The 14,648-nt window shown below is 44.0% G+C and overlaps 2 protein-coding genes and 1 non-coding gene across 3 annotated transcripts in view; 1 reads left to right on the top strand and 2 right to left on the bottom strand.

Annotated features, from left to right (window-relative positions):
* Positions 1-14,648, top strand: part of LOC144670280 (histone H2B 1.1-like) — a 495,251-nt gene that overhangs the window by 249,428 nt on the left and 231,175 nt on the right. The gene's annotated exons all lie outside the window — the stretch shown is intronic.
* LOC144670308 (histone H2B-like) overlaps positions 1-14,648 on the bottom strand; it is a 518,579-nt gene that overhangs the window by 441,340 nt on the left and 62,591 nt on the right. The window lies entirely within an intron of this gene.
* On the bottom strand, positions 8,497-8,586 carry trnar-ucg (transfer RNA arginine (anticodon UCG)). The gene is given in 2 exon segments: positions 8,497-8,532; positions 8,550-8,586. It is a non-coding gene; the product is annotated as a tRNA-Arg (tRNA).

Genomic DNA, 14,648 nt, shown 5'->3' with positions numbered 1-14,648 from the left:
CTGAGGGCCCTTAGCTTCTTCCTTAAACAGAGGCCCGAACAATCCCCATCCATCACTACCCTCCTCCGTCTGGCTGAACTTGTTCTCACACTGAACAATTTCTCCTTTAACTCCTCTCACTTCCTCCAAATAAAAGGTATGGCTATGGGTACCCGCATGGGCCCCAGCTATGCCAGTTTCTTTATGGGGTGTGTGGAACATTCCTTGTTCCAGTCCTACTCCGGCCCCCTCCCACAACTCTTTCTCCGGTACATCGATGATTACTTCGGTGCTGCTTCATGCTCTCGTCGGGACCTGGAAAAATTGATTAATTTTCCTTCCAATCTCCACCCCTCCATCATTTTCACATGGTCCATCTCTGACACTTCTCTTCCCTTCCTTGACCTCTCTGTCTCAATTTCTGTTGATAGACTGTCCACCAATATCCATTACAAGCCTACCGACTCCCACAGCTATCTCGACTACAGCTCCCCACACCCAGCTTCCTGTGAGGACTCCATCCCATTCTCTCAGTTCCTTCGCCTCCGTCGCATCTGTTCTGATGATGCTTCCTTCAGAAACAGTTCCTCTGACATGTCCTCCTTCTTCCTTAACCGAGGTTTTCCACCCACGGTCATTGACAGGGCCCTCAACCGTGTCCAGCCCATCTCCCGCGCATCCGCCCTCACACTTTCTCCTCCCTCCCAAAAACATGATAGGGTCCCCCTTGTCCTCACTTATCACCCCACCAGCCTCTGTATTCAAAGGATCATTCTCCGCCATTTCCGCCAACTCCAGCATGATGCCACCACCAAACACATCTTCCCTTCACCCCCCACTGGTGGCATTCCGTAGGGTTCGTTCCCTCCGGGACACCCTGGTCCACTCCTCCATCAGCCCCTACTCCTCAACCCCCACCTATGGCACCTCCCCATGCCCACGCATAAGTTGCAACACATGCCCCTTCACTTCCTCTCTCCTCACCGTCCAAGGGTTCAAACACTCCTTTCAAGTGAAGCAGCATTTCACTTGCATTTCCCCTAACTTAGTCTACTGCATTCGTTGCTTCCATTGCGGTCTCCTCTACATTGGAGAGACCAAACGTAAACTGGGCGACCGCTTTGCAGAACACCTGCGGTCTGTCCGCAAGAAAGACCCAAACCTCCCTGTCGCTTGCCATTTTAATACTCCACCCTGTTCTCTTGCCCACATGTCTGTCCTTGGCTTGCTGCATTGTTCCAGTGAAGCCCAACGCAAACTGGAGGAACAGCACCTCATCTTCCGACGAGGCACTTTACAGCCTTCTGGACTGAATATTGAATTCAACAACTTTAGATCTTGAACTCCCTCCCCCATCCCCACCCCCTTTCCGTTTCTTCCCGCTCCCTTCTGTTTTTTCCAATAATGTATACGGATTGTTCTTTTCCCACCTATTTCCATTATTTTTAAATATATACCTGTAATGCCCTGTCAGTCTTTCCACCCCACCCCCACTAGAGCTGTACCTTGAGTGTCCTGCCATCCATTCTTAATTAGCACATTCTCTTAGATAATAGCACCACCTTTAACACGTCTTTGTTCCTTTGTCTGTGACATCTTTTGATTATCTGCTCCTATCACTGCTTGCTTGTCCCTACTACCACTCCCCGCCCAACTTCTCTCCCCCGATCCCCCACCTTAAACCAGCTTATATTTCACCCCTCTCCTAACTTTACTCAGTTCTATTGAAGTGTCATGAGGATTTGAAACGTCGACTCTTTTCTTCTCCACCGATGCTGCCAGACCTGCTGAGTTTTTCCAGGTAATTCTGTTCTTGTTTTGGATTTCCAGCATCCGCAGTAGTTTTTTGGTTTTATTCAGAATAATTTCCCGGCCCCGCTCTCTGGAATCAGGTCTGACAGTATCTCTCGCGAAGAATCAAACATTAACTCTGTCCCTCTCTCCACTGATGCTGCCAGACCTGGAACAGGGCGAACGTTTCGATTCCAATGTGACTTCTTCGCCAGTTCCGGGAGGCTCTGTTTCACTCGCCGCAGATGCTGCCGGAGCTGCCGAGTTATTTTCAACAGCTTCTTTGTTTTTATTTCAGAATGTCAACAAAGCCGGGGCATTCAGGAGAGACTTTAAAAATATTGTTTCACGCTAAGATAGAGGTGTGAAACTGTCTTCCCTAATAAGCAGTAAATGCTGCCTCAATGAATAATTCCAAATCCGTGAGTAATAGGTTTTTGCGAGGCAACATTATAATAGGATATGGAATCAAGGCAGCTGGATGGAGCTAAGACGCAGATCAGCCATTGTCTAACTGAGTGTTGGAACAGGAAGGAGGGACTGAATGACCTTCTCCTGTCCCTCCACAGATACCCGGAACTCTGGGCTCAGACACTCTCTGTCTCCATGGATCCCCGTCATTCTAGACTCGGGCACTCACGTCAGGATCACACTTCACAGATAATCACTGACATGATCGGATTCTCCCGCTTTTATAGCTATATTTTCAGCTGCGGTACTTTTAAAACTCCTGTTTTATAATTAGAGTGAATTTTACTGTTTTTATAAAATGAACGACATTGAACTTGCGCCTAACACAGGGATCCAGGCAGGGATGGAATGTCCAACTTAGAGTGAGTGAAGACGAGTCTCTGAGGTTGAAGAGTGCACCAATATCTTCAACATCTCAGGAGGGCTCGTCCGGGAATTAAACCTGACAACTCGAGCAAACTAATTTAAAGAACACCCCTAAATGAGAATAATACCACTAAAGACTGGAACAACGAGGCAGCCAGTGACGCTACATGAACCAAAGATAACTTTCATTGTCTCCCAAATCCTTTTAACCAACCTGTCACATCACAATTGTTAAGTCAGAAAATGCAAGAGTTACACCACAGCTCAGGTAGTGACAGAGAATGTGAAACTGGGTCCATGTCTCACATCGATGACCTTTCACCAGAACTGGGAAAAGTTAGTTTTGTAATTAGTTGTAAGCCTGTGTAAGGAAAGAAAAAAAAAATCAAAAGCGACAGCCTGTGATATTTTGGAAGCCGGTTAAAAAAATGAGAAAATAGTTTATGCTGCATGGCCAGAGAGAGGGAAACATAAGCTCTTTGATTTTCAACAGCACAAAATGAGGCCCGTGGTGCCCCTGAAAACTCTCTGTAAGATCAATGGAACAAGTAAAGAAACAAAGGATGTTTCTGGAGGAGGAGTGAATGGCAGATTGATGAACAACTGCCATCCGAAAATAAAAACACGAGGAAAAGGAATCTCGAAATAACCTCTGTAAACAGGAAAAGCGAAGTCAAAATGGGGCGCGGGAGGGAGGGAGAATGGGTGGGTGGGTTGGGGACACTTTTCCAGAGCGATATGGTTGATCTCAATGATCTCACTGGAAAGCTGGAAAGTGTCTAATTGAAAGATGAGGCGCTGTTCTTCGAGCGTACCTGAGCTTCATAGGAACATTGCAGGAGGCCGAGAGCCGAGTGATCTGCGGAAGAGCCAGGCCGCCAGTCATTTTGTTTCACCAGCTTGACTGTGTGGATGAGTTGGGTCGAGTTCCTGCTGATTTACCGGCGGAACTTGGGTATCAATTCAGTCACGAGAAACTGACACCCCGACAGCTTCTGTCCAAAGATACTCCAACTCCAACATTTACTGTCCTACTGTGTCCCTGAGTCACATTCTGCTGAGTAATTTATTTCATTCCTGCTCAAATCCCTGATTGTTAATTCCCTCTGAACCGGATTGCTCAAACACGAGAAAAGGCTCAAACTCGTCTCAGTGTAAATACCACAATACAGTTAAAGTGTGGATAAAATCAAATTAAACTGCGGGACTCCAGTTCCGTCGGTTTCTATGTTCTTTCAGGCACGATTGAAACCGACTGATTTCAGCATCAGGATCAATCCAGATTCCCGTTACATGGACAAACCTTCTTTAACATTTGCGTGCATTTTCATCACGTGCGTTGCAGTGATATACTGTCTGCAATGATTTCTCGGGCTCTTAAACATGCTCCTGATTTCAATAAATGTCACCATCTCCAACGCAAAGAAGTTTGAAAAACCTCTTGGACAACGCACCCTGATCCGGCCAAATCAAAATCAAACTGTGGGACTCTCAGGCTGTGTTTAAACTTAAGAAAGCCTCTAGGACTGAGGTAATGGCAATCAGCACGTAAATGCATTGAATGGGTACATTAATGCTGATGAACTTCCAGCAAACTCTGGTGAACTCACTTCGGTGACTCTTCATGCTCTGTCCGGACCTGGAAAAATATATCAAATTTGCTTCCAATTTCCACCCCTCCATCACCTTCACATCGTCCATCTCCAACACTTCCCTTCCCTACCTTGACATCTCTGTCTCCATTTCTTGTAATAGACTATCCACCAATATTCAAATCCAGCTCACTGACCCCCACAGCTACCTCGACTACAGCTCCTCACACCCCGCTTCCTGTAAGGGCTCCATCCCATTCTCTCAGTTCCTTCAGCACCTTCGCATGTGTCCCGATGAGGCAACTTTCCAAAACGGCGCTTCTGTCATGACTTCCTTCTTCCTAAATCCAGGTTTCCCACCCACTGTGTTTGGCAGTGCCCTCAACCATGTCCCGCCCATCTCCCGCGCCTCTAGTCCTCACACTTACCCCTCCCTCGCAGAACCACGATAGGGTCCCCCTTGTCCTCACAATCCACCCCACCAAACTCCATATTCAAAGGATCATCCTCCGCCATTTCAACCAACTCAATCATGATGCCACCACCTTCCCCTCATCCTCCCCGACCACCTCCCCCTCCCCCCCTCCCCCCCAAACCGTCAGCATCCCAGAGGGACCCTTCCCTCGGGGGCAATCTGGATCACTCCTCTATCACTCCCAACACCTCATCCCCTTCCCATGGCACCTTCCCATGCAATCGAAGAAGGTGCAACAATTGCCCCTTTATCTCCTCCCTCCTCACCATCGAATGGCCAGAATACTCCTTTCAGGTGAAGCAGGGCTTCACTTGCACCTCCTCCAATTTGGTCGACTGCATTCGCTGCTCCCAATGCGGCCTCCTCTACATTGGGGACATCAAACCCAGACTGTGTGACCACTTTGAGGAACACCTTTGGTCTGTCTGCAAGCATGACCCAGACATGTCTGTCACCTGTCATTTCAACACACCATCCTGCTCTCATGCCCACATGTCCCTCCTTGGCCTGCTGCAATTTTTCAGTGAAGCCCAACGCAAACCAGAGGAACAGCAACTCATCTTGCGATTAGGCAGTTTACAGCCTTCTGGACTTATCTTGAGTTCAACAGCTTCAGACCAGGAACTCTCTCCTCTATTCGCACCCCCTTTTAGTCCCCTTTTTTCCTAAATTTTAAAAAAAATTTTATCCACTTAGTTTTATTTTTATTCGTTTATCCACAATTTAATCCGCTTTTTACCCCCTTCTATCTCATTTTCTAACTTTTTATTCCTCACCACCGACCCCACCCCCACCCCATCCCCCAAAGGGTCCCCTGTTACCTGTTGCATGTTGTTCTTTCACACAATGCTACCCGTGTTTCCTATTATCACATTCTGCTTTCTGACCTTTACATCACTATCAACACCTTTTTTTAAGCCCTTATTGCTACCATCAAAATTACCTTTGTCCATTATTTCATGGCACCTTTGTCAATCTGTCATTTTTTCCCACTATCGCTGACCTTCTATCCAGCTTCACTTCCTCCACACTCCACACTTTGACTCTTGGGCTCCCTCCAGAAGCTGCATAGTTACAGAAATTAAATCACCACTCAGTCCCTTCATTTAAACCAATGACTGCTTCTTTAAGGAAGTTCTTCATCCCGATTTATAGAGTAATTTGATGGAACATGCGAATACGAAGCAGGGGTAGGCCAAGAAGTTTTCCGATGTTGCAGGGATGGGGTCAGACTGAGAAACCATGCCTGACGGTCGAGAATACAGGACGACGAGCCCGCGACAGATTGAGACAGATTAGGCAGTGAGAAACAGCTTCTCTTTGTGCAAGGCACAGGTTTTAAACGAATCAGTGGGGACATGAGGATTCATCTTCCCTGGTGAGTGGTAAGGATCTGGAATGCAATGCCTGGGATAGGTGGTAGAGGCAGCTTAAAATCGGTGCTTTCATAGTGGAACTGGACAACTGCCTGAAGAGAAATGTTTACATGGCTATGGAGAGAGGGCAGGGGACTGGGATAGCTGAGTTCCTGTTGAAGAATCTCAGGACAGACAAAAGGCTGAATGGTCTCCTTCTCTGCTGTAACTTTTCCACTTGTACGGGTGTGAGGTTCTCTCTGTATCACTTTGTCGCTGGAACAGGATTTTAGTGTGGAATTCATCTCCATTCTGTATCGCTCTGTCTCTTGTACACTGTGAGAGTGTGCGATTCAATGTGTATCAGTCAGTGTCTCGTGCCACCCCTGAGTTAATGATTCATTCTGGATCTCTCTGTCTTTTACTCGCAGTTTGGGTGTGGGATTCATTACATGTCTGTCAGTCCCTGAGACACTTTGCAAATCTGGATTCATTCAACCCAGAATATACCTCACTGAAAGTGGGCCATTTGTACTAACAGGTAAACTGCCCGACAAGATCCTCCCTCTAGAATACTTCATGTAACATTCTCTGTTTATCCCTGAAATTCATTCTCCCTCCTAGACTTATCTAGACTTCCTTTAAATGCAGTTTATCTAATCGTCTCAGTTGCTCCAGGCAATAGTTGGCCTGTAACTGCTGCCGATTCAATGGGAATAAATTAACTAATCATGTTTTCTTAAATGTATTTCATATTTGTATTTCTATGTCTGCCCCATCACATCACATCACAAATTCCTCACATTGACCTGTTTCTGCAACACCGACAATGTGAGTTTCTACCGCTCTGTTGCGGCCAGTAGATGGCAGCACATTCTGATATAGTGAAGTTGAGAGATCAGAGACAATCGAGAAGACTTGTTCACACGATTTGGAAAGGGACAGTTTTAGAAATACTATGAGAATGGAGATGACCTTTTCTTATATGTATTTTGTAACAAGCAATAGTTATCGTCTGTTCCTCGATACGATGATGACATCCACTCAGGGCCGTGACTTTCTGCCATGGGGCTTCATGTGAGTGAACAGGCCGATTCTCGGTCCACAGATCATTGGACACATGGGGACAGGATGTCCCAAGAGGTAGTGAGATCCGGAGTGCAGGATTTGCTTCCTGTCACTTCTCCTCAGTCGTCGTTCTGCCTCATGATTGAGACCTTGTGACTCAGAGTGTGCTGCAGCTTGTGGGATGAGTTTTGGTCATTTTGAATGATGAGAAGCAAGCTCCTCGCGGTCATTAATATGAATGCTGCAGCGCTTGAATGAACATTTCAGAGAATGTTTGTAGCGTTTTCGTTGTCCTCCCCTGGAATGTTGGCCATTTGAGAGTTGAGAAAACAGGACCTGGAGGGTGCGACACTTTTCGACCATCCGGACACAGTTTGCAGTCCATCCAAGTTAATGTTTCAGGAGTTTGGCCTGAATGATTGATGAGCTGCCTTCAAGAACGCCACTCCAGTTTGTTCGGCAGCGCTCCCGTGGAATCTGGAGAGTGCCGCGGAGACATTGCGGATGGAATTTATCCAACACTCTTATGAGTCGCCGATGCACAGTTAAGTAATTATTACGTTGTATTCGACCCGTCAGCCGTTGTCTTGTGTGTGTAAGCGAGATACAGGCTTGTCGCCCCTTCTCCACTCCATTATTGCTGCATTCAGCCTCCCAAAATCTTTCATAATTTTAAAGACCCGTATGAGGCCAGCCCTCAGCCTTCCTTTTTCAAGAGAAAAGGTAGACATCCTGATAATCATGTCGTGCCTGTTTACCACTTGTTTATTTTTTCATGGAATATGGGCGCTTTTTGCAAGCCCAGCATTTGTTGAGCATCTCACATTATCCTTGAAGTTACGAGTGAAGCAAATTACTGTGGGTCTGGAGTCACATGTAGGGCAGGCAAGGGAAGGGCGGATGATTTCTTTCCGTAAAGGGCATTCGTGAACCGGGTGGGTTTTTACTACAATCGATGATAGTTTCTTAGCCGCCATTACTGAGCCGAGATTTCAATTCCAAATTTAGGAAATATTTTAATTTAAGTCTGCTCTGTTGGGATTTAGACCCTTGCCCGCAGAGATTAACCTGGTCCTCTGTATTGTTAGTCCAGTGACATCAGATTCAGCTAATCCAGATTCAAGCGAAGATTGCAATTATCCCAAAGCATTTTATTAAACCGATTGATGCAAAGATTTTTGTTCCAGTTGGGAACATCAATAACTTCACGAACTTGATCAGATATTGTGGGTCTGTTAGGAACTACACAAAATACAAAGGTGAGTTAGAATCTAATGCACAAATTAACACGAGCAGAGAGTGTGAGAAAGAGCCCTGAAATGTTTGGAAGGAGACGCAGAAACTTCAGCTGACGAGTGAGCCGCGGTTTTCAGGAAGTTAAACAAATTTCAGCATAAAATGACCACGGCAGGACTCGAACCTACAATCTTCTGATAACCTCAGCCAATACCACCGAAGTTAGACGCCTTATCCATTAGGCCACGCGGCCAGCTCGCCCATTCCGTGTCGTGGCCTCCCCTCTACCGTTGCTAAATTCCAGAAAATAAACCACAGAACAGCCCCTTCATATCAACCATTACCAAAGGAAGCCGTTCTTCCCGAATTAATGAGCAATTTTATCTATGTTTCCGACGTGTTAAGACGATAGTGTCAGAGAGAGAAAAACTTCTGCGAATTTTGGAATTGGGGGAGGGGTAGGGGTGTGGGGGCGTTGGGGCGCAGTCAAAAAAACATGACGTTTCCGGGGTGAAATTAGGAAACTTCTCTCTCAGCAAAGGGGATTGGAATTTCAGAGATCCCATCGGGAAACAGCACTTTAATTTTAAATCTCAGTTTGATAGATTTGTATTCATCAAATATATGATGGATCAGTGAGAAAATGGGTATTTATCTGTATTGGAAATTTGTTCTTTGAAATATTATTGAAGACATTGAGTTATGCATTTACTGCAATCGAACCCAGTTTTCTATGATGATAAATAAGAATTCTACGCCAGAATCACCAATCATGCTGAAATCAATTTATTTCCCTAACTGCAAGATCACTGCCCTAAAACAGAAAGCAAACTGAAAGTAACCCGACCTCGAAGAAAATAAAATAATTTAGGGACTGTGATGCTGTAACAAAATAGGCAACTTGTATGTAGGCGTCGAGAATCTAATCCGAGTTTCCCACGCCCTAGTGACGCATTGTGCTCCTGAACCCGCAATGCACAGGTTTGGACGGATTTCTTAACTTTCAAACTATTTCCTAATCTGATTACCAAAGTATCACTTCCCTTATCATTGATCTACAGTCCCTCATTGTTCAAATCCCACGTCTGGCTTTCGGTATTTTTAATCACTCCACAGACAGAACTGTCAAGAGGGTTTAGAGAAAGTAAATAAAGATGAACTGTTCCCACTGGCACCAGGGTCAGTAATCAAATAGGGCAGATTTTATTTCATTCAAAAAGGATCCAAAGACAACGTGTGGAAAATATTTTCTCGTAGTAAATTGTTAGTATTTGGGTAGACTGCCTAATCGGCAGGGAAACCCTCGACTGTCACCGTCTAGATGGGCATTAATTCGAGAAGAACGGCTTCCTTTGGTAAGCAATGAAGGTGAACAAGGCAGAAGAGAGATACGAAAATCCTGTCGGAGAGCAGAGCAGTACTTCTTCAAGGTAGGCATTTCTTGAAGGGGTGTGGCAGTCAAATAAACATAGAGATAAAAACAAATTGAAGGGTCATGAGGACTCGAAATGTCACCTCTTTTCTTCTCCGCCGATGCTGCCAGACCTGCTGAGTTTTTCCAGGTAATTCTGTTTTTGTTTTGGATTTCCAGCATCCGCAGTAGTTTTTTTTGTTTTTATTCCTTTGGTAATGGTTTATATGATGGGGCTGTTCTGTGGTTTATTTTCTGGAATTTAGCAGCGGTAGAGGGGAGGCCACGAGGCAGAGGGTGAGAGAGCTTCAAAACACTGCAGGAGAATGATGACATGTTAAGACAATATTGTCAGAGAGAGAATCTTCTGCGAATTTTGGAATTGGGGGAGGGGGAGGGGTGTGGGGGCCTTGGGGCGCCGTCAAAAAACATGACATTTCCGGAGTGAAATTAGGAAACAACTCTCAAAAAAGGATACTAGAATTTCGGAGATCCCATCGGGAAACAACACTTTAATTTTAAATCTCAGTTTGATAGATTTGTATTCATCAAATATATTATGGATCAGTGAGAAAATGGGTATTTATCTGTATCGGAAATTTACTCCTTGAAATACTATTGAAGACATTGAGTTATGCATTCACTGTAATCGAACCCTTTTTCTGTGATGATAAATAAGAATTCTACTCCTGACTCACCAATCATGCTGAAATCATGATACTGCACATAATGAGAACACTCGGCCCGTCTGGACTCTGCTGTCCCTCTGAACGAGCATCTCACCTACTGAACTCCACAGCCTTTTCCCTCTAACACTGCACATTCTACATTTCAGATCAAGATCCAACTCCCTTTTGAAAACTTCAATTGTCCCTGCCTCTCCCACACTCTCCGGCAGTACATTCCGCATCCTAAACACATGCTGCATGAAAAAGAAAATCCTTATGTTATAATTGCTTATTTTGTAAATTAACTTAAATCTGTGCCCTCTTGTTCTGGATCATTCCATCAATGGATCAATTAACCCGTATTTACTCTGTCCAGACCACTCGTGATTTTGAATACCTCTATCAAATCTCCTCTCTAACTTCCTCACTTCATGAAACACATTTCCAAAATTTACGATCATTCAATGTGAATGAAGTTCCTCATGCCTGGAATCTGTCTTGTGAATCTTTTCTGCAATCTCACTAATGCCTTCACAACCTTACTAAATTGGGTTACAGAATTAGATACAATACTCCAGGTGAGGTCGAAGCAGTGTTTTCTACAGGCTTCATATAACTTTATTTTTTTTTACTCTATGCCATATTGATGAAGCCAGTGACGTTCTACGCTTTACTGGCTATTCTCTCAACCTGTCCTGTAACGATAAATGATTTATGAACATATACGCCCACATCCCTCTGTTCCCACAATCCCTTTAGAACTTTAACTTTTATTTCATGTTGTCTCTCTCTGTTCTTCCTCCCAAAACGAAGGACACCAGGTTACTCTGCAATGAATTTCATCTGGTAATTGTCCGCCCATTCCATCAACATATCTAGATACTTTTGGAGTTCTACTCTGTCCTCCTCACAGTTGGCAATGCTTCTAACTTTTGTATCATCGGCAAATTTTGGAATTGTGAGCTTGCAACAAGGTCTGGGTCATTAATAAGTAACAGGAAAATCAGGGGCCCTAAGACTGGACATAGCAACACAAGACATAGGAGCAGGTGTAGACCACACGGCCCATCGTGCTTACTCTGCCATTCAACGCTATCATGGTTGACCTTGGGCCTCAACTCTATTTTTCCGCAAGATCCCGATATCCCGCAAGGCCCCGAGAGACCTGGGGAGCTCCACAAGATAACTTTCTCCAGCCCAAAATGCAACAGTTCACCAAAAATATTTGGTTACCGTCACTCGGCTCGTTTTGTATCTGTGTTGCTACTATCCCTTCAATTGAATTAGATACAATACTCCAGGTGAGGTCGAAGCAGTGTTTTCTACAGGCTTCATATAACTTTATTGTTTTTTTACTCTATGCCATATTGATGAAGCCAGTGACGTTCTACGCTTTACTGGCTATTCTCTCAACCTGTCCTGTTGAGTTCTATCTTACCTCAGAAGTCTTTTGTCCGGCACTTTATCAAATGCCGTTTGCAAGTCCATGTAAATTACATCAACGTCTTCACCCTCATCAAAACTCTTTGTTGTTGCATCAAAAAAAAGCTAACCAAAGTTAAATAACACGATTTGTTCTTATCAAATTGTTAGGAAATAGAGTGGTTTAAGTAAATTATATTGGTATTTGTAGTTGTTAGGAATGAGTTTTAGCTTTAAAGTTTAAGTTTGATTTGTTTTTCTGTACGTGTGTTAAGAAAGGTCAAAAGGAGTTTTAGTTTCGTTTTTAAAATGTGTTTGCATTTCTAATGAGGTTTACGATTTAAGAAGTGAAGCAAACACATCAATTCGGGCTGTTGCATAGCAACAGGGAGGCTGAGAGGCAGGTCCCTCCCGCAGACACACACGCAGAAGAAGAGAAATAGCAGTTTTGATTTGGAAGTTGCAGACCTCACTTGGCTTTTGAAAGTTGCTGCCAAGAGAGACTGGAAACGGGGGCAGATAGTTAGTCCCAAGCTAAAGAAAAATCCCAAAATCCAGGAGTGGGAGATGGGAAAGTCCAAAGCAGACCTTCTGGTCCAAGGAAGGATGGGAACCTGTATAATGTCCTGTTAATGAATTTAAGAGTGAGGGGCAGAGCAAAAGGCTCTAAGTTTCAGAGTTAAAGAGACAAAAGCTGCAGGAAACAGATTTAAAGCGAGAACAACTGGCAAGGGGAAAGAAGGCCCAAAGAGACTACTGAAGGTCTTTAAATCTTTGCCATGGGCAGGTGAAGCAGCAGTGTACTGTTCACAGCTGAGTCGATGAGAGAGAAAGAGTGGGGAAGATAGCTTGTATGCATGTGGTAACCCATGGGAGAGGAACATTGCAAGGACAGTTCGAAACCCTGGAGCTGAACTGTTGCGGAAGGCGTCAGAGTGAAAGCATTGGTTTGGGAAAAGATTCCAAGGCGAAGTGTGGAAAGCAGAGATTGGAAATCCTCATGTGAAGGACGGAGTGCAGTGAAGCTGGTTGACTCACGGTTTGACAAGCATCTGGAGGGAGTTGAGGAGAGATCCATAGCATCTGGTTAAGTTGGCATCTGTCACTTGGTTTCATAGTCTGGCATGCCTGACCACAGGGTGCCTATTGATACATGGATTGTGTAATTAGTGTGGAAATTAAAGTATAAGATAGCTTTTGTAACTTACGTTATCCATACAAATTTGTATACACCTGTAAAGGTATAGTTGTGGGTGAAAGAGTTTTGGAACATAGATCATTTTTTCTCTTTGAATAAATGTTTTATTTATTTTTTGTTAAAAGATGATCAGCTGACTCCTGTGACTCTGTTCAGTAGCTACTTTCCACCTATTTAAACAAACAAATAAAAGTTAGAATCTATCAAGCTGGGTTCCACTCTGGGTTTAGGATTATCCAGGGGTAATCTCAGCTCGGACCATAACATAATCCATGCTGCTTTTACTTATTAATGTGCATTTTCCCAGGTACTTTTCATGTTGTTAGGAATTTTCCTTTCTGAAAGGTAGCTCACCACCCAGGTTAAACTGACTGCCCTGTAGTTTCTGGGCTTATCCTTACACATTTGTTTGAACATAGATGCAACAATAGCAATTCTCCACTCCGCTGTCACCCCGAGTCTAAGGAATATTGGAAAATTGTGGCCAGCATCCCTGCAATTCCTGCTCTCCTTCCTCAGTATTCTGGATGCACCTCGTCTGTGTCTGGTCCTAATCAACTTTAAGCACACTCAGCCTATCAAATACCTTTTCCTGAAATCGTTTATTACCATTACACTAAAATATCGGTCGAGGTGAAACGGTTCACTTTCTGCTCAGTGCAACTCCTAGGATACAAACAAAATATGATCACATCAAAATCAAACCATGGGGCTACCAGATTTGGCAGTCTCAGAGAAGTTACAGTTCCATCAGAGAATATTACAATTCTCTCAGAGAAGATTACAATTCTCTCAAAGAAGATTACAATTCTCTCAGTGAAGGTAACAATTCTCTCAGAGAAGGTTACAATTCTCTCAGAGACGATTACAGTTCTCCCAGAGAAGATTATAATTCTTTCAGTGAAGATTAGAATTCTCTCAGTGAAGATTATAATTCTCTCCGAGGAGATTACAATTCTCTCAGTGAAGATTATAATTCTTTCAGTGAAGATTCCAATTCTCTCAGTGAAAATTATAATTCTCTCAGAGACTACAATTCTCTCAGTGAAGGCTACAATTCTATCAGTGAAGTTTACAATTCTGTCAGAGAAGGTTACACTTCTCTCAGAGACGATTACAGTTCTCTCAGAGAAGGTTACAATTCTCTTAGTGAAGACTACAATTCTCCCTAAGAATACGACAGTCCAATGCATTCATCCAGAAAATGGGTTTGTGCCATTGGTGTGTTCGGGTAACACCACAGTGCGATTGTTTTTTTTTTCAAATTGTCTTCATTTCCTTCATGTGTGTTTCGTTGATGAATTCTCTGCAATGGTGGGCTCATTTCGCTAGTATAAGCAAACCGATCCACCTAGACTGCAAGAGTTTTCGACAATGCACTGAGCGGCTTACACGACAAATAACAACACGTGAGAGCTCGCTTGATATTTGAAACAGTGACCGCTCACATTCTCACTTATGAAACGTCAAATAGCGAGAACCACACCGCGAGACCAATAATGTAACTGCATGTATATAACTCAGCCAATATAGACTTTCATTGGCTCCCAAAACAGATCAGCCATTCGTTCAGAGCGCTATAGGTAAAAGAGACCATTAAAGAAAAACACTATAGG

The sequence above is a fragment of the Cetorhinus maximus genome, chromosome 31 (assembly GCF_964194155.1).
Source record: "Cetorhinus maximus chromosome 31, sCetMax3.hap1.1, whole genome shotgun sequence".
Taxonomy (NCBI): domain Eukaryota; kingdom Metazoa; phylum Chordata; class Chondrichthyes; order Lamniformes; family Cetorhinidae; genus Cetorhinus; species Cetorhinus maximus.
Note: the sequence above shows the minus strand (reverse complement) of the source record. Positions and strands in the feature narration are given on the sequence as shown.